The sequence below is a fragment of the Tachypleus tridentatus genome, chromosome 1 (assembly GCF_004210375.1).
Source record: "Tachypleus tridentatus isolate NWPU-2018 chromosome 1, ASM421037v1, whole genome shotgun sequence".
NCBI classification, from domain to species: domain Eukaryota; kingdom Metazoa; phylum Arthropoda; class Merostomata; order Xiphosura; family Limulidae; genus Tachypleus; species Tachypleus tridentatus.
This window is the reverse complement of record NC_134825.1, coordinates 63,154,866-63,179,980: the sequence shown is the minus strand read 5'-3', so window position 1 is coordinate 63,179,980 and position 25,115 is coordinate 63,154,866. Positions and strand designations below refer to the sequence as shown.

The 25,115-nt window shown below is 34.8% G+C and overlaps 1 protein-coding gene across 6 annotated transcripts in view; it reads right to left on the bottom strand.

Moving 5' to 3' along the window:
- The window catches only part of LOC143250381 (uncharacterized), a 47,023-nt gene that overhangs the window by 18,381 nt on the left and 3,527 nt on the right, over positions 1–25,115 (bottom strand). For 2 of the 6 annotated variants that reach the window (XM_076500842.1, XM_076500850.1), the window contains exon 2: positions 1,248–1,772. The exons of the other annotated variants lie outside the window; for them this stretch is intronic. The gene's annotated coding sequence lies outside the window, so the exon portion shown is untranslated. The remainder of the gene's footprint in view (positions 1–1,247; positions 1,773–25,115) is intronic. 6 annotated transcript variants of the gene reach the window in all.

The following is a 25,115-nucleotide window of genomic DNA, read 5'->3' as shown; positions in this document are numbered from 1 at the left end:
ATTACTAAGCTGCACTATTCTTTTCTGCTCCCATAATATATCAAATCATTCTTCTGGGGTGCGTGCTCCACATTTAATAGTTTCAGCATGTCCAAAAATGATTTAGAAAGGGGGCGCAAGAAACTATATTTAATTAAATAAGGTCGTTGATGGTGAAACTTCGGGAACCCTGGCCTACGTAAAACTTTTGCTTGGATTATTAGCATATATACATCACTAATTTGCCAAATTGCTTAAAAATTCTTTTAATTTAGAAAAGTATATTAAAATGCATAAGCCTACATTATTGCATTACTGAGCTGCACTATTCTTTTCTGCTCCCATAATATATCAAATCCTTCTCCTGGGGTGCATGCTCCACATTTTTGGACATGCTGAAACTATTAAATGTTGAGATAACAGATTGGTTTATGGATGTGCAGCATTCCAGAAAGTTTAGGGCCACGAAAATTTACAGGTTTAATAGACTGAGTCCACGTGTGGCTCAACGGTAATTAGGATAATTTTTCACGCTAAAAACAGAGTTTCGATACCTGTGGTGGGCAAAACACAGAGAGCCCAATGCGTAGCTTTGTGATTAAACTATAATCAAACAAACTCAAAGGAAATCCGAAAGGCTTTTCTACCAACAAATAAGTTTTCGATACTCACGGTGTTCAGAGTACACGTAGTCCATTGCATAGTTCCGTGCTTAATATGTGTGACAAATACATTTCTTCACCGGTAGTTAGTAAACACAGTTCTTAAAGTGGCAAATATGTGCATACATATTTCCTTTCAAATGTCACTATTTGTGATAATTCTATTGTTATAAAACCACACCATAAGTTCACAAATATACTTACGTATTTAGTTAGATGTGTACAAAATTTAAGATAGTTTAATTGGGAAAAACCCTGCAATTCTAACACCTGTTGTCCAACATTTAATTAGCGGTAATCACTAATATACCTAGTTTTGCTATTCATATGCTGATTATTCTAAAGAGTGTGGCGGCTTTTTCTTTGGAGGCAGTCGTCATATAAATATGACATAGTAAAATTTGAGACACTAACAAGTGTCAGAATATTCTCAGTACATATTTTACGTTCTTTACGAAATATTTGCTTAAAGTGCATTGTATCTGTGTTTATTATGCACCGAGAGGGACATCAGCGCTTGAGAGTGAAACACTGTTTTCAAGCATCGTGCCTAAACCATTAGTGTTTATTTATCAACATTTCTACATCTAAAATACGTTTACTTACTTCTTATTTCGTTATTATTACCAGTCAAATCATCTGCTTCAAGTGTTTCTTCCACTTCATGATCAGTTTTGCTCATTATTTCCTGAACATCGCCGTACTAATATTTACCGACAGTTTACAACGTTTTCTTTGCCATTTCATTCGCATCCTCTCACAGAGTTAAGCCTCATCAGTCATTTGAATTGAGTCTAATATAAGTGTTTTATATAGAGTATTCCGTTCAATTGCTATGCCAGTGATCGAAAGTCTCAGGTAAGGTGTAACTTGTCTATGATGACCAAGATTTTGAAGAGCGACGCAAAGAAACTGTCATTGTTGAAGACGCTACTGCTGAAGTACAGTATTATACTTCTTACTAATTGCAGATCAGTCATGTGTCCTAATGCTTAGCGTGCGTGAACTTTGAATCCGAGGATTCGTGCTTCTCCTCACCTTTCTTCAAAACTTTGGAGTTGTGGGTGCGCTATAAGAGTAGCAGTCATATGGAATGGAACCCAAGAGTTGGTGTGACGTCTTCTCTTTAATCTGTTAGTTTAAAATTAAGGACAGCTATGTACAGTTAGTATAGTCGCACAAACAAAACACATAATAAATTCGATCTTATAGTGAAAAGCAAAAAAGCCAAACAAATCTACACGACGTAGGTTTTCTCTTAAGATAAGGACACACAAAAAATCTCCCTATTTCTCGCTGTTGTAAATCAATCAAGTCGTTCCGTCATTTTGATTTCAGTTTCTTTAAATCTAGAGCACATACAAACTAAATACCCACGTGAAGTCTCATCAGTCTATGATGAGTCCCCTAAATCAGTAAAGTATTTCTATTAGTAACTTTCGACATTTAATATAGAAATTTATACTTGTGACAATAATGATGAAAATATCTAATTATCATACTTTTGTATGATAAGCAAGCTTACTGATTAGTTATAGTTATCTTTGTTTTCAGAAAAGTAAGTGTATGTAATTCCTATATGTATTACTATTTTTCACATATTTGACAAATTCTGCCATTTTTTTCCCTTAAGTTAGTGTATTTTATCCCCAGCCTCCCTCAGGGCCCCCAGAGGCACAGCGGCTTGTCTGCAAACATGTACTGCTAAAAACTGGGTTTCGATACCCGTTGTGGGCAGAGCACAGATAGCCCTTAGTGTAGCTTTGTGCTTAATAATAAACAACAACTACAGCCACCATCAGTGACTAAGCGGAAAGATTAAAGGTTTATAAACTACAAATAGTGGCTTACTGCTCGTGGTGAGCACAAAACGGACAACCGTAGTAATGTATCTCAAGACGGCTGGTATGAGTGTTAAAACTTTCATCGAAATAAAGCAGAGAACAACGTTTCGACCTTCTTAGTTCATCTTCAGGTTAACAGACAAACAACAAAAGGAAACCGTATTGTGTATTACGGCTTGAAAACAAACATATAATACTTTCTTCAATTTTCTTCCAGGCCCGGCATGGCCAAGCTTGTTAAGGCGTGCGACTCGTAATTTGAGGGTTGCGGGTTCGCATCCCCGTCGCGCCAAACATGCTCGCCCTCCTAGCCGTAGGGGCGTTATAATGAGACAGTCAATCCCACTATTTGTTGGTAAAAGAGTAGCCCAAGAGTTGGCGGTGGGTGGTGATTACTAACTGCCTTCCCTCTAGTCTTACACTGCTAAATTAGGGACGGCTAGCACAGATAGTCCTCGAGTAGCTTTGTGCGAAATTCAAAATACAAATATACAATCAAAAACAAAACAAACAAACAATCTTCTTCCCTACCTCACGCCAGAAGTAAAACAACAAAGAGCTGTTGTTGTTTGTTATTAAACACAAAGCTACACAAATGGTCTAGCTGTGCTCTGCTTACCATGGGTGCAAAACCTGAGTTCTAGCAGCAAAGCTCCCAAGACATGGCGCTGTGCTACTGGAAAGGGGTGTGGGCATGTAACGTCGCGCTATACGATACTGCAAACAGAAGCACGCATCTGTTTTTTTTTTTTTGGGGGGGGCTTATTACTCCTGTTAACGCCCCCGGCACAGCAGAATGTATCCGAATACATAATGCTAAAAACCTGGTTTCGATACCTGGGGTGGGCAGAGCACAGATAACCCATTGTGCAGCCTCGTGCTTAACTGCAAATAAATACTGCAGTTAATGAAAAGACTCGAGACCCCGAAATTCTCTGGTTATCAAGTGTGTTTTTTTTGTGATTTATCTATTTTTTAAACTGCACACGTTTATTTTCTAGGTATCGTATTTACTTTGTTAATAGTTCAAGAAAAAGCAGTAGTTAACTAACACTTCTATTTTTAAATAATTACATAGTAGGATTTGATTATACTTTAAACATAAAACATACTAGAACAGCTGTCATCGTGACTCGTATGTATACTCGGATTAGTCAATGTAATACATTGATTAGGTCCCTGATGAGTTAGCGGAATGCTTACGGACGTATAATCACAAAGTGCGGGGTTATATTTCCCGCTATGGACAGAGTACAGATGGTCCATTGTGTTTATTAAAAACAAACTACAGCTACTACGGTTAATCGTGTTTCCTGAGGAAGATTTACGTGTGCTGTCGCAGTGAAGTGCCACCGCAGATGTCAGTCGTGGCGCCACGGGTAACGTGTAATGAACATATGTATAGGTTCAGGGTCAATTTTCGACCATTTAACGACACAATAACGCCAGAACAGCTTATCTGGAGTGATATAAAGATAAGTTCATATGCTGTTTATCTTGACAACTTATTTTACAAATCATTTTCTGGTCATTTCATCATAGAGTTGTCAGTGTTTTGTAACAGCAAAAACATGTTAAACTTTCATAATATCTAAGTTAAACAATGCTAGTGCATAGTAAGATAGTTTTATCCATGGTGCCTTATCTGGTATGGCCTGGCGTGGCCAGGTAGGTAAGGTACTCGACCTGAGGGTCGTGGGTTCGAATCCCAGTCTCACCAAATATACTCGCCCTTTCATTCGTGGGGGCGTTATAATGTAACGGTCAATCTCACTATTCATTAGTAAAAGAGTAGCGCAAGAGTTGGCGGTGGGTGGTGATGACTAGCTACCTTCCCTTTAGTCTTACACTACTAAATTAAGGACGACTAGCGCAGATAGCTCTCGTGTAGCTTTGCCCGAAATTCAAAACAAACAGACATTTAGATTACAGTGTTCGGAACATTTTACGCCACCACATGTGTGAAAGAAAATTACGATTACTCAGTTTCAGTTATTTCTCTACCGACAATAATATTACTCGATCTTAGATATTTTAATTAAACGAAAAAAAAGAGCCTTTCTCTTAAGGCTTAATAACCACATATGTCCCCAGTACCTATAGATAAACATTTTAAACAATAGGAATTACTCCATAAAATGTCACGTTTCGTCTTTAGCAGAGTTTTATGTAACATCAATTTTGTGCAATGTTAACCCTAAATATTTATATATAATAATTTTTGTGCCATCCCGTGAACTTGGAACTGTTCCATTTCACCATAACCGGGTTATATTAAATCTATGTTAGGATTGGTTGATTTGGTGTTTTATGGCTCAAAGCAGCTAGGCTATCTGTTCCACGTTAGGAATGGAAACAAATTAATGAATAAAAACGTTAATAATATCCAAGTGTTCCTATCTGGTATAAAATCTAAGTCACATTTAATACTAATAATGATAATTTCGTAAGTTAGAATCAGTTAACATATTTTAAATCTGTAATGTATTATTGTATTAAGAATATAAAACTATTCCGTCCATATGTATCATATAAAAATCTTATTTATTTAACAGTATAATTTAACAGTTTTGTCCATATGTTCTGCTCTTTTTATTTCTTATAAAACGCTTTTCTAGTTTTTCAAAACCATCACTACCGCTTTTAGCTGAGATAAAGCAGGAAGTAAAACTTACAACACTTCAAAACCTAACGCAGCAAATTAGTGATTTATATTTTCAGGAAATTCAACACAAGTACCGAGCGACTTAACTCTATCGATTATGGTGATGTATAGTTAATTCAATTAGCTCAACAATTTGAAAGCAAGAAGGTATCGTCCTATAAAATATCCTTCATACGGAAGATTGAGAAACATCTATGTTCAACAGTCTATGATGTAAGTGGTCGATATACAGACGTAAGTGTTAATTATCAGGATTTCCACATTTAAGTTAGAGTTTTAAAAAGTGAACGTGAATCAGCGCAATTCGTATGCCACAGCTGACGGCTCTGCTGTTTTAAAGTTGCACGATGAAGCACAGCATATTTTATTAATGCGTGTTGTAAAACTGGGTATTTAGAAAGTTAGTTATGTAAATAATGTTACTTGTAGGCGGTTTAACACACAACTTATTACTTTAATTAACGCCCTGAAGGTAAGTGGCTGAATGTTGTCGATACACTGTAAATCCCATGCTGTATAAGAATTATGTTGTAATATTATGCCCGTTTAACTCAACAACAAATCACAGTGGAATAATGTGTTGTACTCAACTGAGATATGTTTGGCTTAAGTGCAGTGTATAAATTATACTGCGCTAGAACAAAACATGTTTAATGTAAGTGCAGCTTATACAATATAGTTTACTGGAGCTACCTATGTTTAGTATACGTGCAGTTTAAGAAGTATAGTAAGCTAGAACCAGATCGTGCAGTCAAAGTACAGTTTATAAAGTAAGGCGTACTATTGGGTTGAGGAATAATTCGTGAGCGTTTTATCAAGTTAAACAAATATATTCATAAATGAAACGCTTTCGCAAAATATTTCATGTCATTTGGTAGATAATTTTTTGCTCTAATAGATGGTGTGTTTGATTTTCATATGTCTTTAATTTTTGCTTTCATTTTCAGCTCATTAAATGGACTGTCAAGTGGACAAAATCGAGCATTTTCGACACCATCTGCTTTTCGCATTTACTTTCTTGCAATGTCGTTTAAAATAATACATACTATATACCTAGGTATTACATGAAATAAAGTATTATAATAAATGTTTTGGGTGTAATGTGTTCATGCATTGAAGTATTGTATAGTCTTGCATGTAATGCTTGAATGAAATTATTTAAAAACGCTCACGAATTATTCCTCAACCTAATATAAAGTATAGTTTTATGTTTAATATATACAATATAGTGCGCTAGGACCAGATTGTTTAGTTCAAGCGCGGTGTATAAAGTCTAACTTTATAGAGGTGGATGTGTTTAGTATTAAGTGCAGTTTTCAAAATATAGTTCGCTGGAGATAAATACGTTTAATATAAGTGCAGTTTATTATGTATAGTTTGCCGGAGCTAGATATGTTTAATATGGGTTTAGTTTAAGAAGTACAGTGCGCTATAACAGATGTGTTTAGTAAAAGTGTAGTTTATAAAGTATTGTGCATTGGAACCAGATACATTTAATATCAGTACAGTTTATAAAGTATGGTGCACTGGAACCAGATACATTTAGTATAAATACAGTTTATAAAGTATGGTGCATTAGAACCAGATACATTTAGTATTAGTACAGTTTATAAAGGATGGTGCATTGGAACCAAATACATTTAGTATAAGTACAGTTTATAAAGTATGGTGCATTGGAACCAGATACATTTAGTATAAGTACAGTTTACAAAATTTGGCTCGCTCAGGATAGAGACGTCTAGTATATGTGCATTTTATTAACCGCTCACGAAGGTTAAATATAAGATTTTCGTGACGGCGTTAATTTCAGTTATTTTAAGGTCTAATAACTAATAAGTCCAATGATCTATACTCGTGCCTTTGTTGACGTGAATAAACTCCAAGGTTCAGAGTACTAGCATTTTGTAAGATGGTTGACTGATTGTTTGGAATTAAGCACAAAGCTAGACAATGAAGTATTGTGCTCTTCCGACCATGGGTATCAAAACCCGGTTTTTAGCCATGAGAGTCCACAGATATATCGCTATGCCACTGGAAGCTTTTGTAAAATGGATTGTAAATCACGCAGAGGTCCACAGAGAACAAACATGGTCTCACACAGCAAACAAACATGGTCTCACACAGCGAACAAAAATACTAAAATATGTTTTAAAGTTCGCATGAAATGGTAGTACTGAATTACCTAGCAACTTGAAAGATCTTAGGCCTTCAATTTCTAAGACTAGGCAACAAGTGAAGAACAGTTAAGCCAGACTTTACGGATAAATTCTCACGTGCTTTATTAACACTCCTATAATTCCTAAATTATGGTGTAGTTTTTAATTCATGCTACACCTAAATATTTAAGCACGTGCAGAGTGTGGTTGTGGGAGAGACACAGCTTTAGTTTTGTAGCTGAATTGTTTCCTTTTTATTCGTAGCGTTTTATGACGTAAACACATACACACATTCTGTGATGTGCGTTTATTATACATGAAGAGAAAAATAGGCTAAAACGTATAACACTCTTGATTGTGAACAGATAAGAGAATACATACGATTAAATTTCGTCTGTTTATTTTTTTACCATTAGTGTTTGTTGCCGCAGTTTATTTCAAAATAGGATATTTTGTGTCTTAATGACCTGACGTGTTATCATACTGTTAAAACATAATTCCCCTTAACTCCAAGTATAACTGATGCAACAGTGTGCAGATAAGTTATTTTGTTGTTTGTTTTTTTTTAGAATTTCGCTTAAAGCTACACAAGGTTTTTCTGCGTTTAACTTCTCTAATCTTGAACTGATAGGTTAAATGAAAGCCAGAAGAAAAGAACGTCCGTTTCGTGTCCATTACGTTTACAGACAAGTTAATGCTTTTGATTTACTGAAACTATTTATCCATTTATCTTCCACCTCGGCTATAACTTGTTGTAATAATTTAATAACTAGCTTTATGCTACAGAATAGAAAACGCTAGAAAACTTCCCGACAAAAGTACAATCAATCCCGTTTCGAATAAAGCAAAATGGCGCAGCAATAGCTTTCTTGTCCCTAATTGAGTTACATTCACTAAAAGTGAATGAAAGAGCTATAAGCTTTATTAATTTGAAGCATATTTGTGTGACACAATAATAATCATACATGTGAACGGTTTTACAGACTAACTATTATTTTATTGCATTCCTCGTTTATATTTTTTTTGTTCTGACAACGATAAACTTCTAACATTAGTTCCCGCCCATCTCCTTCCTTACATTTCTTGAAATTTTCTCAAGTGTTTTGAACATACATTGCCCCGATTAAGGCAAACGGAGTGTAAGACTCGTTATCCCTAATCCATATTCGAAAAACAAGCACTCTGAGCATTGGACATTGTTGGACATTACAAACGGAAGATGACACGCACGAATGGTCACCCTGCCTGACGCAGGCCTTCTAGTAAAACAACAACAACAAAAATCTAAAAGTCTTTAACGAAAAATTTGAAACATGCATTGTGATCGTGATATCCAATATTCAACAATAAATGCTGTCAAGAATTTACTTTAAATCATATATTTATGATCCGTGCTGGAACAAACCAGAGGAGGAGTTAGAAAAATAAATTACAAAGAACTTCTTTGTGCTTTAATTTTGTCGTCATATTCAAGGCCTCCGATTGTCGTTGAATTATAGACGAGATTTTAGTTCTATTAATCATGTTAAAAGTAAGCAAAAAGAATGTTGTTGGCTATAAAACCAAAAGTAACTTGTGTGTTTGTTTGTGTTTAAGCACAAACTTACACAATGGGTATTCTGTACTCTGTCCACTAGGAGTATCGAAACCCAGATTTTAACGTTGTAAGAACACAAACATTTTGCTGTGCCACTGAAGGGACAGTTACTTGTCGGCAGAACATGCTCGGCTAATTTTTAGCTCGGACCTGGCATGGCCCGGTGGGTAGGGCACACGACTTGCAATCTACGGGTGGCGGGTTCAAATCCCCATCGCACTAAGCATGTTCGATCTTTCAGCCTCGAGGGCGTTATAAGTGATAGTCAATTCCACTGTTCATTGCTAAAATCGTAACCTAAGTGTTGGCGGTGGGTGGTGATGATTACTGCATTCCTTCTAGTCTATTATTACTAAATTTAGGGACGGCTAGCTCTGTTTGAAATTCGTAATAAAAAAACCAATCTCTAGCCTCAGCACAGGTATGAGCAGGGTATTTTATACGCAGGCGTTGTTTGTCATTGACCATTGTTAGACTTTAAAGCTATTTGATTGGAGGTCTACGACAAACTCGCCTAGGCTATCTTCTTCCAGTGCGTTTGATCTATTCAAAGACTTTCAACGAATATCTTATGTAAATTTAATAAAAAATAAAATCAGCTTTGAAAATACAATTCGAGTGTTTGAAATTAAGCACATCGCTACATAAAGGGCTATCTGTGCTCTGCCTACCACGGACATCGAAACCCGGTTTCTAGCCGTGCGAGTCCGTAGACATACCACTGTGCAGGCATGAAAATACATCTCAACTGTATTTGAGCATATATTTTACGAATCATATCTAGTAACTGATTTTTAACACTCACGGAGTACTTACCAACGCACGGTAAAGTTACAACTATCCAATATATGGTTTACTGAAATTTCACTTGTTCACATAGTTACGGTGTATCTATCTAATCGCTGAAATCTATAGAAAAACCATCCTCAAAGGAATAGTTATGCAAAAATGGTTTTGCTATCGATCCTTTATTTCAAAAAAGGCCCGGCATGGCCAGGGTATTAAGGCACTCAACTCGTAATCCGAGGGTCGCGGGTTCGAATCCCCATCATACCAAACATGCTCGCCCTTTCAGCCCTGCGGGCGTTATAATGTCACGATCAATCCCACTGTTCGTTGGTGAAAGAGTAGCCCAGGAGTTGGCGGTGGATGGTGATGACTATCTGTCTTCCTTCTAGTCTTACACTGCTAAATTAGAGACGGATAGCACAGATAATCCTCGAGTAGCTTTGTGCGAAATTCAAAACAAACAAACAAACATCTGAAGAAAACCACAGATTCAAATGCAAACTACCATGAAATAATTTGCTGTACTTAATCTAAGTACGTTTTGTAAGTAGAGTGCATAAAGTAGGGTTCGCTGGAACCAGATATTTTAATGTGCTAAAAATATATTATTATTAATATATTATATATATTATTATTATATTATAAATATATTGTTATTATATTATAAATATATTATTATTATATTATAAATGTATTATTTATCTTAGAAATAAATTTTCACATTTTATTATGTGCTGATTGGCTTAAATGTACTATTGGTTATATTGTTAAGTGTCCATAGAGGAGAATAAACCTCGAATTAAAACATCATTTCTAATCCTTTATTGTTAAGTACAAAATTACACTATAGACTGTCTGTGCCGTGCCTACCACAGGTATCGAACCCCTTGCTATGAACTCTCAATCTCATCGCTAAGCTAATATCCTTTCACATCTATCTTCCTTGCCAACCTTTCATTTGGAAGTTTGTACACCGTTTTGAATATGCACTGCCTGTAAGATTTATGTTCCTAATCCTTTCGCTCGCCCCTCCCCCCAGTGGCACAGTGGTATATCTGTGGACTCACACCACTAGAAACCTGGTTTCGACACCCTTGGTGGGCAGAACACAGATAGCCCATTGTGTAGCTTTGTGCTTAATGTCAAACAATCAATTAATCAATCACTTCTAATCCTTTGAAACATTCATTGCGACTGTGCTCTCAATAATAAACTGTAAATGCGATCATGGGTTTATGTGAACTAATCTACTTATGATTACCAGAAGATAAAACAACAAAACACATTATGAGACAAGGAAACAAAGGAACAACTTCTTTCGGCCTCAAGTTTGTCATCATGTTTAAATTCTCAGACCCTGATTGAGGTTTCTCATCATATTTAAATTCTCAAACCGTGATTGAGGTTTGTCATCATATTAAATTCTCAGACCGTAGCTGAATTACACTTGAGACTATTAAATATATTAATGTTGTGAAAGTGGCTGCTGACAATCAGAATATGTCATGACACTAGTATTACCATTAAAAACACTGAAATATTTTCTTTGTTTGTCGTAATGTCTTTTTAAAACAAAGACTATATTTTAATTAAATTAAGTTTTCGCTTAGTTATATGGATGTTTGGTCGTTTGTTTCATAGCAAAGCCACTTTGGGCTGTCTGTTGCGTTCACCATGGGGTATTGAACCCCAGGTTTTAGCGTTGTAAGTCCGTCAACGTATCACAGTTCCACGAGGGAACACGTGATTTTTGTGGATAATTTTCTGATTGTGACATACTCCAAATCCTCAAAAATTACGAAACAGCTGAACAAGTTTAAAATTAAGATTTTTCTTGTTTGTATTTCATTAAAGAACAAAATTGTAACCACACTTGACGGAAACTACACTTCATTCATTGCAAACACACTGAAGAAATGCCACAAACTGAACGTCTCTAATAAACAGACTTGACTGAATGTATTAGAATGACAATATGTTGTATTAACAGCAAAGTCACGACAAATTAAAGACGAAGTAAAATTAAGAAAAAATTAACTGAAATCAGAGGAAAGCATATCTAGAGAAAACACAATTCTGATTGGTCAGTAAAAAAATACAAAGATAAAATCTCACATCCTTTTACAAAGTACTTGGATATTAATTCATACTAAGAACTGTCTAGAAACTGCCGCCAAGAAGAGACAATTCTCTGCAGAGCAACCAGTTACAGTCAAGATAAATTCGTGGAAAGAGATAATAGTGCCATATATCTGTGAGACAGCTGCAGAGGTAGCTTCTCTTTTAAGTAAGTGCTGACCACCTCACATGACTGCTTTTAAGTAATGATTAAGATATAATTGACTGACCTCTGCCTTAAAGATTACCTCCCGAAGGTCGTCACACTGTTTTTGAGAAGAAATACATTCCTGACATTTCTGATAAGGTAGCAATAGGGGGCGCTTACAATTTTTAAAGCTTCTCAAAACTGACGTAAGCCTCACGGTTTCGTGTACATTTTCCTCATGTTATTCGCGTGATGTGTTTGAAACTGGTGAATAACTTTAGTTCTTCGTTATAACAACTGATATTAACTCGCAAAAAGATAGATATATTAATACAACTAACAGAAGCACTCATGAAATAGGCTTCTAGATTTATAGGGAATTATTTTGTTACATCGATTTTCAGTTTTCTTATCTCGTACATTAACGTATCACTGCGTTTTTTCCCTCTTTCTCTTAGGCCAGTTTCAAATAGTCTCGTGATCGTACACCTTGTACCTGCTATTCAATAAGGGACAATAATAACGTTAGATAGCTTACAATCTTGTTTTACGTCTTATCATCGCTGTAAACTGGTTTGGAATGTCAAAACGAGCTCCTATCTGCTCATAATACGCGCAGGATAGTAAATAATGGCTTGTGTTGAACAGTTTATTTTATTACTATAACAATGAATTAAAACATGCTTACAATAGCTACAGCATACACTGAAATCTGTGATTCGTACTTACATGCCGAATATGGACTGCTAACGTAAATTAGACACACAATTCCTTTTAAAACATAGATTGCCGCCATTTGTATCACTGTTCTTGCGTATAAATGTCTGTAAAAGTATTATCAAACTAATATATCACGTCTCGCTTTTGTTTTCTGAGGGATGAGGCCAGAGATTAGTTTCAACTTCAGTAATAAATGATTTCTTGAAGCGGCTGTCTATTATTAATGATATAATTTTAAAAAAAACAGTTAAAGAAGTAGTTAAGAATAATCAAGGATAAGATATAGTTCAGTTGGTATAATGTCGGACTCTACTTGTGCAAACATACCTGCACATCGCACATTTTTATTTTATTTTTCCTCTGATAATCTCATTCAATACACATTTTTTTTATTCACATGCATTTATTTTTTATTAAGAAATAGATGGGCCTTCCATCTTCTCTTCAGGCAAGGGTTATCATGTGTGAGTGTTTTTTTATAACAAAGCCACATTGGACTCCCATCGCGAGAAACCTGGTTTCGACACCTGTGGTGGACACAGTACAGATAACACATTGTGTAACTTTATGCCTAATTTCAAACAAATAGATAGACTGGCATGGTGTTTAAGGTATTCGACTCGCTACCTGAATATTGCGAGTTCGAATCCCCGTCACCAAACATGCTCACTCTTATAATGTAACGTTCAATCCCACTATTCGTTAGTAAAACGGTAACCAAAGAATTGACGATAGGTAGTATTGAGTAGCTGCTTTCCCTCCATTGTATCACTACTAAATTAGGGTTGGCTCGCGCAGATGGCCTTAGTGTAGCTTTGTGAAAAATTCAAACCAAATCCAAACACAGAAATAACTAGTCGATTATTTTTGTAAAAAAAAAAAAAAGCAAAGAAAAGAAAACTCTTTGCCATCTTAAGAACTACTTTTTCAGGCTCTGGGAGTTAACTGTTTGTAGAAATAAAAACAATAATGTCTCATAAAACAGCTGAAAGTGCCGAAGGAGTTATGGATTTACTTAAGTAGTTTAGAATATTATATATTTTTATTTGTTTTTTTTTAGTCTACTCCTTTGTTCACGCGTTAAAACAATCTTTAAGTTCCTTGTAAATTACCTAAGATACAAAGTTAGAAGTTAGTAGAAATATTATTGAGCAACAAAGAAAAAAATTGTGACGCAGAATATAAATGTATAAAAATTAAAGATTATATTTACATGTATACCAAGTGACTTCGCCCAGCTTAAAACTCTTTAGTCCACAATTTTCTCTGTAATTATTTCGTTAACATGATGCATCAAATTTTCCCAACATTGATTGAGAGAAGAAAAATTAAAATTAATGTACGGATAGCAGGTAGAATAATCGTAGTCCAGATAGTTAAAGCACTCACTGGACTCGTAATCTGATGATTGCGGGTTCGAATCCCCGACACACCAAACATGTTCGCCTTTTCAGCCGCGGAGGCGTTATAATGTAACGATCAATCCCATTATTCGTTGGTGAAAGAGTTGGCGGTGGGTGGTGATGACTAGCTGTCTACCCTATCGCAGGCAGCCCTCGTGTAGCTTTGCGCGAAATTCAAAACAAACCAAACCAGAATAATCGCTGCGTGTTACAGAGAAGAAACTGGGTCACACCCGGAATGTTCGAAGGTGGAAAACTACTCTCGTATATTTTGCAGCATTAGCTTGGCGAGTCACATGACCTGCCTTGCTTCAGTATCACAATAGGTTTGTAAGCCTCTAACAATCTTAACTTGTAACGGCTTAACAAGTTCCTCCTACTTGTTTGAAAGATGACGGAATTCAGTAGTCTTACTTTAATTTACCAAACAAGAGTTACAAACTTATTCCATGAATAAACCCATATTACCGACTCATTCGTAGATAAGGTCGTCACATTCCTGTTTCCCGAGGTCAGGGATAAACACCTGATGTTGATTACTGACAAGTTGGATGCACAAAACAAGTGAAGCACAAGCCACACAATGGACTATCTGTGCTATGCCCACCACGGGTATCAAAACCCAGTTTCTAGCTTTAGAAGTTCGCAATTATACCGCTGTACCACTGGAGACTTCATTATCTTTCCGTGAATAGTTTTCTTTATTGTAACTTAGGGGCTAGAAATCTTCACACACAGAGTAAATATACTGAAACGTAACGGCAGCATAGATATTTCCCTTTTATTTAGAGAAATTTTAAAATATTTTTTGCCTGAAATACATGCATTTTTTCAGTAAACAAAATATACCAAGCTGTTTTCCAGATCAAGAATGCATAAAGCTTTATTAGATAACATTCAATCTAACTATTCTAGTTTGAGCTGATAAAACTTGAAACTATGTAGTGCTCAACTGGTCATGGTCGTGTTATGTTATATGGAAATATGTGATTAATATTTCGAAATACACCTCGCTATTGACAAATAAATCATATTATAAGTACAATAAATTTAATGTTCTTTGAGGTTGGTTTCAAGCTTTGATAACACTAAGAAATAGTCGTTAAGTGTATTAGAATTATTGATACGTACTTGATTCATGTGTCTGTACAATTATATATTTGTTATTAAAGTAATTGTATTTTTCATTCAACGTTTCAAACTTCTCTTCAGACAAGGGTTATCATGTGTGCGTGTTTTCTTATAGCAAAGCCACATCGGGTTATTTGCTGAGTTCACCGAGGGGAAATCAGGCAAGGGAAGGTTATAAACTGATTTGTTTGTCAGTAAATGGCAGATTACCAACTGATCATGTTCGTAAGTGAGGGCAGATTATCAACTGATCATGTTCGTAAGTAAGGGCAGATTATCAGCTGATCATGTTTGTCAGTAAATGGCAGATTATCAATTGATCATGTTCGTAAGTAAGGGCAGATTATCAATTGATCATGCTCGTAAGTAAGAGCAGATTATCAACTGATCATGCTCGTAAGTAAAAGGCAGATTATCAACTGATCATGTTCGTAAGTAAGGGCAGATTATCAACTGATCATGCTCGTAAGTAAAAGGCAGATTATCAACTGATCATGTTCGTAAGTAAGGGCAGATTATCAACTTATAATGTTCATATGAAGAATACAAGTTGGCAAGCTATGTCTTTTGGTGTTTGTGGTCACACTGGATACATCAGGTGTTGTGTTCGAATTGCAGACGTGTTTGCAATAAAAAGTACTGGAATGACTTTGTCGTATTGTTATTGTTTCTTACAAGATCATATGGAAAATGTAAACATGCAGCCGTAGAAATACTAGTTGTCTTGGTAACACCTCCTAAGCCACCGTTCAATACAAAATAAAAGATAAGCTGTTCTCTTTGTTTTGTTTTGAATTTCGGGCAAAGGTTACTCGAGGGCTATATGCGCTAGCCGTCCCTAACTTAACAGTGTAAGACTAGAGGTAAGGCAGCTAGTCATCACCACCAACTCTTGGACTACTCTTTTACCAATGAATATCGGGATTGACCGTTACAATATAACACCCCTACGGCTGAAATGGCGAGGATGTTTGATGTGACGGGGATCCGAACCCGCAACCCTCAAATTACGAGTCAAGCGCCCCAATCATCTGGCCAAGCCGGGGTGTATCTATAAAGTATATAGATTCTTAGCATTACCATACTTTGAGCAGTGCTGATTCTTATAATCCAACTTTGTACCAAAATCCGGGGTTTGATTTTTTGCGGTGAACAGAGCACAAATAGTCCTTGTTTAGCTTTGCGCTAAAGCAAAAACATCAGTTTCTGATCAGCTAGCTGGTAACACAAAAACAATGTGTGATATTCTTCTAAAATACACTTAGAAATATATTTCTGCTGCATCTTCGAAGATTCATTTACAAGCGTCATATTTCTAAGTAATAGATTCAACACAAAGTGCTTTTTCGCATAACTGGGGAAGGTGAATTACTTGTTAAAGAGTACAAAATAATCAGTGCGACGTGTTTTCGTTGAATATTGAGTTTAAGCCTGTCTGATCGAGTGTAGTAATACAGTAGAAAGCGCTGAATCATTCGACTTATCAAGTCTAGTTGCTTATGGGAAATGAATATGTTTAAGTTATTATTTCTGAACTTTCCAAAACAAAGGACAGATGTTATTAAGTGACTAAAAATGGATCGTCGCATGACAAAATAGCAACATGATTAGGAAATCTGATTACAAGGGCTGTAGGTATTATTGAATTTTTTTATATGTAATGAAAAAAATGGATAAAACTTTTCTTGTACATCGTAATTTATTCGAAAGTAGTTCTTTAATGTTGCAGGATAGGGAAAAAAACGATAAGATCTGATTTGAAGTAGTCAGTGATGGGCACGAGTGAAGGTGGGCACGTTCAGAACATCCCCTCGCTCTGTTTAACTGATAGTATAAACTATAACATCTCCATCCTGAAAAGTATAATATAATAGAATATATATAAAACTTAAGAAATAGTTTCAGTATTGAAATGTATTTGTTGTTGATTGAGTTTTACGAGACAAAATACAATGTTTAAGAACGTTGGTTTCAAAATTATTCAAAGAGGCAAGGCATTTTGTAAAGAAAGAGGTAACTGACCGATAGCTGACCACATGTTTGAAGGGGGTTGTGTAACTAAGTGTAAGAATGTAGAAGGCGTGCTTAGATGTTTGATTATATTTATTAATATAGGTATAAAGGTGTTCCTTTGTATTGGTTTATATTGGGCTTGAGTTGTTGTTTTAGTAAGGCTTCTTTAATTTTATGCCTATGTCAATAAGTATAATCAAACATCTAAGCACGCCCTCTACACTTCATACACTCAGTTACACAACCCTCTTCAAACATGTGGTAAGGCATTTTGTACTTTTGCAGCGTGTACTTGGTGTATGTGAGCAGCAATGGGATGTTACTGACGCCAGATAATCACAATGTATATATATATACACGACTAAATGACAGTAATATAAATTCTTTCAACTGCTGGACATGGAGGTAGAGTATGTTTGAAATGAATACATGTAATGCACAAGCATTAACTGATATTTTATCTGCCCATCCTGTAGCATAGGTTGACAAAATAACATGAATTCGCTATCTATCGTTATATGAGTCGAATCTAGTTTGTTATTTAATCGATGTATAAAGTACAAAAAATCTGTGTCTGTCTGTTTGTCCATTATTTAATTAGTCCTAGGTCGCTGAGTCGCTCTGAATGAAACTTGGAACAATGGGCATCTTAATGAGGAATCACACCCTTCTGCACCCCTAGTGAACTGTTATTGAACGTTTATTATCCTTGACGTAAATTAACATTAACTACATTCACAAATGGCGCCACTTTTATACACCAAACCAAAAACAACAACAACAAGACTAATATATTTTCCACAACACAACATACACATACAGTATCGAGGGCACACAGAAGTTTTATATATCTCAGACACTGCGCTAGCACTCTCTATGGAGGAATGCAATGAAAAACAAAAGGGCACTACTATTACAATAATACATAAACTTAGAGGACTTTTCTAATACAACAGCCACCATAACGCTGACTTGAAAAACATTCTTATGAGTTTTACTCACTTCCAACTTTGACCCATGAACTTACAACCTCATCCTATAAGACGCTTCTGAGGCCAATGACCGTCAATCCATTAATTACGTGAAATGATGTGGAAGGATATTAAGAGATAGATATTGAAATGGGGTAACAAATCACCCTTACTGGCACTACCTCTTCCTACAAAGTCACCCTGACTATCGTACAGTGTATACCATGTTTTAAATACATACAAATTTAGTTCTTAAAGTTTATACAAAACCATTGATGATACAATAATGATTACCGTGATAATATGTAATTGTATAAATAAATTGTGCAAAAGGAAGGATTTCTGTGCTATTTATCATTGCATCTACTCCTACTTGTTTTTGTTTTTTTAAGTTCCTAATCCGAACAAAGGACTGGTACTTCAGCTTGTAAATAAATAATTATTCTCTGTAACTGTTTCAGAGCATGTGAAACAAACAGTATATAATGAATTTTTATAGGTCTGCACAAGTTTGAGAATGGAAAAGGGATAGAAAACGTATATATATGTAAAAATTTTACTTTATTTGTGCTAGTTTTCTTCATGATTTGACATGTATCATTTTTAGGTTCATCCTTACACAAATCCAACTATAGTTCTTTTTACCCTTTTTTATTTTACTCAGGTTGAACTATACCAATACAGGTTAAAGAGTAGTTAATATGTTGAGAAAGCGATTATTACAATGAAGTCAGAAAAGTTGCGGAACGTTTACTTATTTGACTTTCAGGATCGGTTTAGAAAGCAGTGATGAAGAGAATATATTTTAAAAAGTTATAGTTTTAAGTGCAATAATACAATAACGCATTTGTCGAGTCAAATATTTAATTAACTTTATTTGAATAATAACAGTTCGGATTATTTCGCCATAGAAGAGTGCTTATGTAAATCCCTTGACAATAAAAGATGCTTAAATTAGTTTGTTGTACAAGTTAATTTGTTATTTGGTATTTAATATGCATATGCATTTTTGTCAAAAATGTTCCCCATCAAATATATCTATTACATTTCTTTTGTATGGGCCGGCATGGCCAAGCGAGGGTCGCGAGTTCACATCCCCGTCGCGCTAAACATACTAAACCCTTTCAGCCGTGGGGCATTATAACGTTACGAGTAATCCCACTATTCGTTGCTAAAAGAGTTTGGCGGTGGGTGGTGATGACTAGCTTCCTTCCCTCTAGTCTTACACTGCTAAATTAGGGACGGCTAGCGCAGATAGCCCTCCTGTAGCTTTGTGTGAAATTCAAAAACAAACATTTCTTTGATATTTTGAGGTAATTCCTATTTACATTTTATTTAGAAATTCTGGTAACGCTAAGGCTATAGCTCAATAACATTTATAGTAGAAAAACTATATGTTAATGAAAATGTATTTTATTTTATGAGTTCTGACGTATTAGGGAAAGACAGAGAGAATAATACGGAGAGTGAGTTTATGATAGAACGTGAGTGCTTGACCGGCCTTGTATCACAGTTTCGACTGTAGCCAGATTGCCAACTTTACGCCGTTACTTAGAACAGAATGCTTGAATTAGAACACCATGTCAGACGGGTGTTAGTAGGTGTTCTGTACCCACCTTCACGCAGTTTTCTTCATTATGGATATAACTAGAGGCAGGTCGTAAACTGAGCTTGTAACAGAACATTAGTGAAGATTTTTTGTGTGACAGTTTTGAAAGGTATAGTGACTAGTAAATGGGAAATACGTAGCTTTCATTCCTGTAATGTAAGTGTTGCTTTTAATGTACGAGCGAAAAATTGAAACAAATCTGTTTATTTGATACAAAACTGAAACTTTTTTTGGTGGATTATTCTTCTTTGCACAATCATTTGTTCTTTAGGAACAGCTGAGAATGGATTGGGGGGGGGGTCGTTAAAATATACGGAAGGAAAAACCCCCAGAATAAAAGTAGAAAATAGAGCAAAATCCAACACTTTTTCTACATCTTCTATTTTTCTACATTAAAATACTCTAGGTAATCACTGTTTTGTCTACCTGATTAATTCTCCAACAGGTGGCCTGACTGCATCAGGTCATGTTTTTGACCAAGGGAATTTTGTCCAACACTCGTTAAAATATTTCTTAACTATTCAATCACTTGAGTGAACTTTAAATACAATATTGTTTTTAAAAACTAGAGTATTCAGCTACAAGAGAAGAACATTTTTAAAGTGAAGTTAATGTAACGAAATCTTACACGTGCCCTTTTCAGACGATTTTCCGAGTGTTTCTTAAAATATTTTAAATTCAGCAGAAATCCAATCATGACTAAAGCTAAAAAAAAAAAAATATCAGATTCATGTTAATAAATTATCTTCGACCATTACTTTCATTACATAATCCTCAGTCAGATGTCAAAGTTTTATTTTTGTATGAAGCTATTTGAAACGTTTCCTCAAATCACACGCTCATACCATACATTCGAAACTAAATTTGAGTATTTTCATTCTACATGTATTCACTTAAATAACGTGAAAACTTACATGACCAATCAGAATTACGAGTAATAGAATGAAGTTTTGGTTATAGAACCTCTCTATCTCTGCTATTTTTTTTACTTTAACCAAAATAAAATATCGGTGGCATTTTTTAAAACTAAAAAGCATAATAAAAGCCATCATATTATCCAAAGAAGTTTCAGGATGCTGCAAAAACTGAGCAAAACATTAATAGAATAGAAAATAATAATAGTAATAGTGCAAAACAGGGTGTATTTAGGATCGATTTATTTCAAATAACAATATTCATTTCATTTCAAACATATGAATTCGTATGACAGGTATTTTTGAAAGGTGGACCTTTCTTCTGCAAGGTGCAAATTGCTTTTGATAAAGAATGTTCTACCTTTAGAGAGCGCTTGGATTAAAGGGTTTCGTATCTTTGCGTTAAACTGATTTTTTGAAACTACGTATTTTTTCTAACGAGGCGAAAACTTATATTTTATTTTCACTTTAATGCTTAGCCTACTTCTAAAATTCTGGTGACACTGTACTACAGTTCAATATGCACAAATTGAGAGGTAAAGTGTTGTTTCAAGAGACTTTTCCTTCTTTTCCGGGTACAAAACAGAGGCCTTGGGAAGGGGTTAAAACTTGTGGAAGAAGATCGTACATGATGCTTTCTGGACGCGGCTGTGGGTCGGGGAATTTGGGTGGACTATCGAATCTTTGGCGCTACTTAGAAAAAAGTATCATAAGTAGTTACGGTACGACAGTATTTACAGCAAAAGTGGGCGGTTACACAATACATACACCTTTAATAATTAAATAATAACCCTTCAGATGTATTTGAGAGACGTCCTTGAGTGATAAACAATCTACTTACAAAATTATAAGTCATAAAACCACGTGAGAAAGTCAACAGAGCAGATAAAAAAAAATTACAAAACCACAAATTTCTCAATCTGAATGACTAACTGACTGGTACTGTCAAACTGTTTTAGTTGTGTAACAAATAGACTTACCATACTAAGAGACCACGAACTAGTGACAGAACTAAACATTACCAAAGATAAGTGCTATTTAACGTACATGACGAGTTGACGACTAGCGTGAATGGACCTGGTGTAGCATTGCGCGATATTAAAACAAAGTGACCCGAAAAAGCATCCAAACTAAAGTCCATAGGAATTGATGGGTTTAACCAATCAAATTAACAAGTATTAGAAGTCAAATGAAATAATTAACAGCACAAACCATATCTGAATAATACTTCCTGTGTTTGCAGAAATTTAAAAAAAAAATTACGTGCCATATCTTGTGATACTTTTTTAAAAACAGTTAAATTTTCCTCGCGTGCTGCAAGTGGCAAGCATATGGCGGGCTACATAGTATCTTGAAACCATGAACAAAGTTTTGTTGTTTTTTTAACGTCAGTGCAAGTATAAAGAAAGTAAATGCTTAGACATTTCAGGTGACATTTTTATCAGTGGAATGTTGTTAGATGTTTCGAATAAGTACTGTAAGTGCGTTTGTGACTTAAAGTTTATTATACTTTTGTTTCATCTGCATATATTTATATTATCATCTCTATTGGATGTAGGCTTCTTAAAACAAAATTATGATAAGTATTCACATAAATAAGTAAAACTAATTTAACTACTGAAGAACATTATTTAAGCGAGCGATGCCAGACTGTAATCGTATTTAGAAATTGTTAACCCTAACTCATGAACAGTTTGAAGTAGGTTTCAGAAATTTCTTCGATAAAAGCCCCAATTTTTAAATTTAATAGAGAATTTAATTAATCAACATATTTTTATATTATATATAGTTTAATGGAGCATCTGCATTATTTTTTCGAAAATATTTGACTGCGAGCAATAATTTGATAAAAGTAAAATTAAAATGTCTTGCATAACATTGAAGCTGTGCGGGAGATTCATCACTCTTCTCCCCAGTGGTTAAGCGGTAATCTGTGGGTGTAGCAGAAACCCTTGTAGCTTTATGCCAATAAACCCCAATCGACCAATCAACTTATAGCCTTATAACGCTATAAAATGAATTTCAATTATCGTGATTTGCAGAGCACAGACAAACACATTGTGCAGATTTGTGCTTGACAGCACATAAACAGACTGTACGTTTGTTGAAAAGTTTGAATAATCAGTTTTCCTTGTGCTTTTAATATTATCAACCCTTCGTATAGCTGAGCTTATTATAAGAGGCCGTAGTAATTCAAGAGAGGTGTAAATATTAATACATCTTATGAATAGTGCGAGCTTAATAACAGGAACACTGACATAAAAAACAATTTGTTTCTCTTTGTACGTTTGTATTATCATAAACATACACAATGGGCTGCCTGCGTTCTGCCCACCGATAGGAATGGAACCCTGGATTTTAGCGTTGTAATTTCACGAACTTACTGGGGGATCGTCTACAATAGATGCTACCGTGACATTCCAGATTGTTTTTTCGAACTTAAACCCCTTCTACTTGTCCGTAACCAATTTAAAGTCTTAACAGTTTCACACTGTGTTATCTACTTACTGTTAGTTTATGTGTATTGTAACTTTATATTTTGTCATTTATAAGGCAAAATAGAAACTATGACAGAGTTACAGGCTTTCAGACTAAAAATCACATAAGAAGAAATTATTAAAACATATCACAAACTAAGACAAGCTTATCCGATTTTCTAATAAAATTTCATACAGTTTATCAATAAAAGCTTTCAGCTAAGCAAAGAATTTCTGACAATCATATAACATTACTTAACAATCGAGAACGCCAATCTTTCAGAAGGTAAGATAAAGTTTCCTGATAATCTTATGACATTATTTAACTATGGACCAAAACAATCTTCCAGAAGGTAAGACAAGGTACCTTGATAATCATATAACATTATTTAACTATGGAGATAAACAACTTCCAGAAGGTAAGACAAAATTTCCTGGTACTCGTCAAGACCATTATTCAACAAAGGGATTCATGTGTGTGTGTGTGTGTGTGTGTTTATAATTGGCGAACTGCTGGACCGATTGTCATCAAGCACGCAATGGAATCTTGGGGACACCCGGGGTGTGTGTGATACAGAGGAGTTGACGTTCGAATGTGATTCTCCTATATCAACCCCATGTTATTCTCGTTCGTTAAATGCGTACGGCAACTGGTAAACATTATTTCTAGAATAAACCAGCACATTATACAGCTAAGGATATGGTTCCTAATACTCACATTACTTTAAAATGATCTTCTAGCTTTTTTGTAAGTATCTTTGTGATACTTATAAAAACAATTCTATAATAAAGTACCATCATTTTATAAACTCTAGCATAGGTTTAATGATAACGATGTAAAATGTATCATGTAGTGTAATGTTGTTGATATTCACGTGAAATATCTGTAAAGTATACATGTTTAAATATCTGTAAAGTATACAGTGTTTAAATATCTTTAAAGTATACAGTGTTTAAATATCTGTAAAGTATACAGTGTTAAAACATCTGTAAAGTATACAGTGTTTAAATATCTTTAAAGTATACAGTGTTTAAATATCTGTAAAGTATACAGTGTAAAAACATCTGTAAAGCATGTAGTGTTTAAATATCTGTAAAGCACAATGTTTAAATATCTGTAAAGCACAATGTTTAAATATCTGTAAAGCATATAGTGTTTAAATATCTGTAAAGTATACAGTGTTTAAATATCTTTAAAGCACACAGTGTTTAAATATCTTTAAAGTATGCAGTGTTTAAATATCTTTAAAGTATACAGTGTTTAAATATCTTTAAAGCATACAGTGTTTAAGATAGCAGGTAAATATTTCGTAGCAGTTATGATCCTGATATTCATATCAATGACTCTTGTAATACTGAGATGATTTCTTTATGATATAGAATGTATCTTTATGAATACAAGAAATGCAATTAAACGTATCTTTGTAGACCCAGGATATTATGTGGAATATATCTTTCTTAACATGGGATATGCTGTGGAATACATCTTTGTGAATGCAGGAAATGCTGTGTAATATGTCTTTGTAAATGCGGGAAATACTGTGATACATATCTTTGTGAACACGAGATACCTATGTTGTGGAATATATTCTTGTGAACACAAGATAACTGTGTTGTGTGAATATATTCTTGTGAACACGATAGCACGCTGATTTACATTTAACTTTCTGCATAGAACTCTCGAAACACCACTAACCTACGTTCTATCCACACTCCCTTAAATAACATCAGATTAAAGAACTAAGACAACAAATGTTAACAAAGAATAGTAGATATGAAATATTGTCATTTGTAACTTTAAACCTAACGTTTAATGGTTAATTCTATTAAATTATAGGTAACTTGTTCAGGCTAAAATTATACACAAAAGAATTGCCATGAAAATAAACCTATTATTCAATACTTTATTTTGTATTATC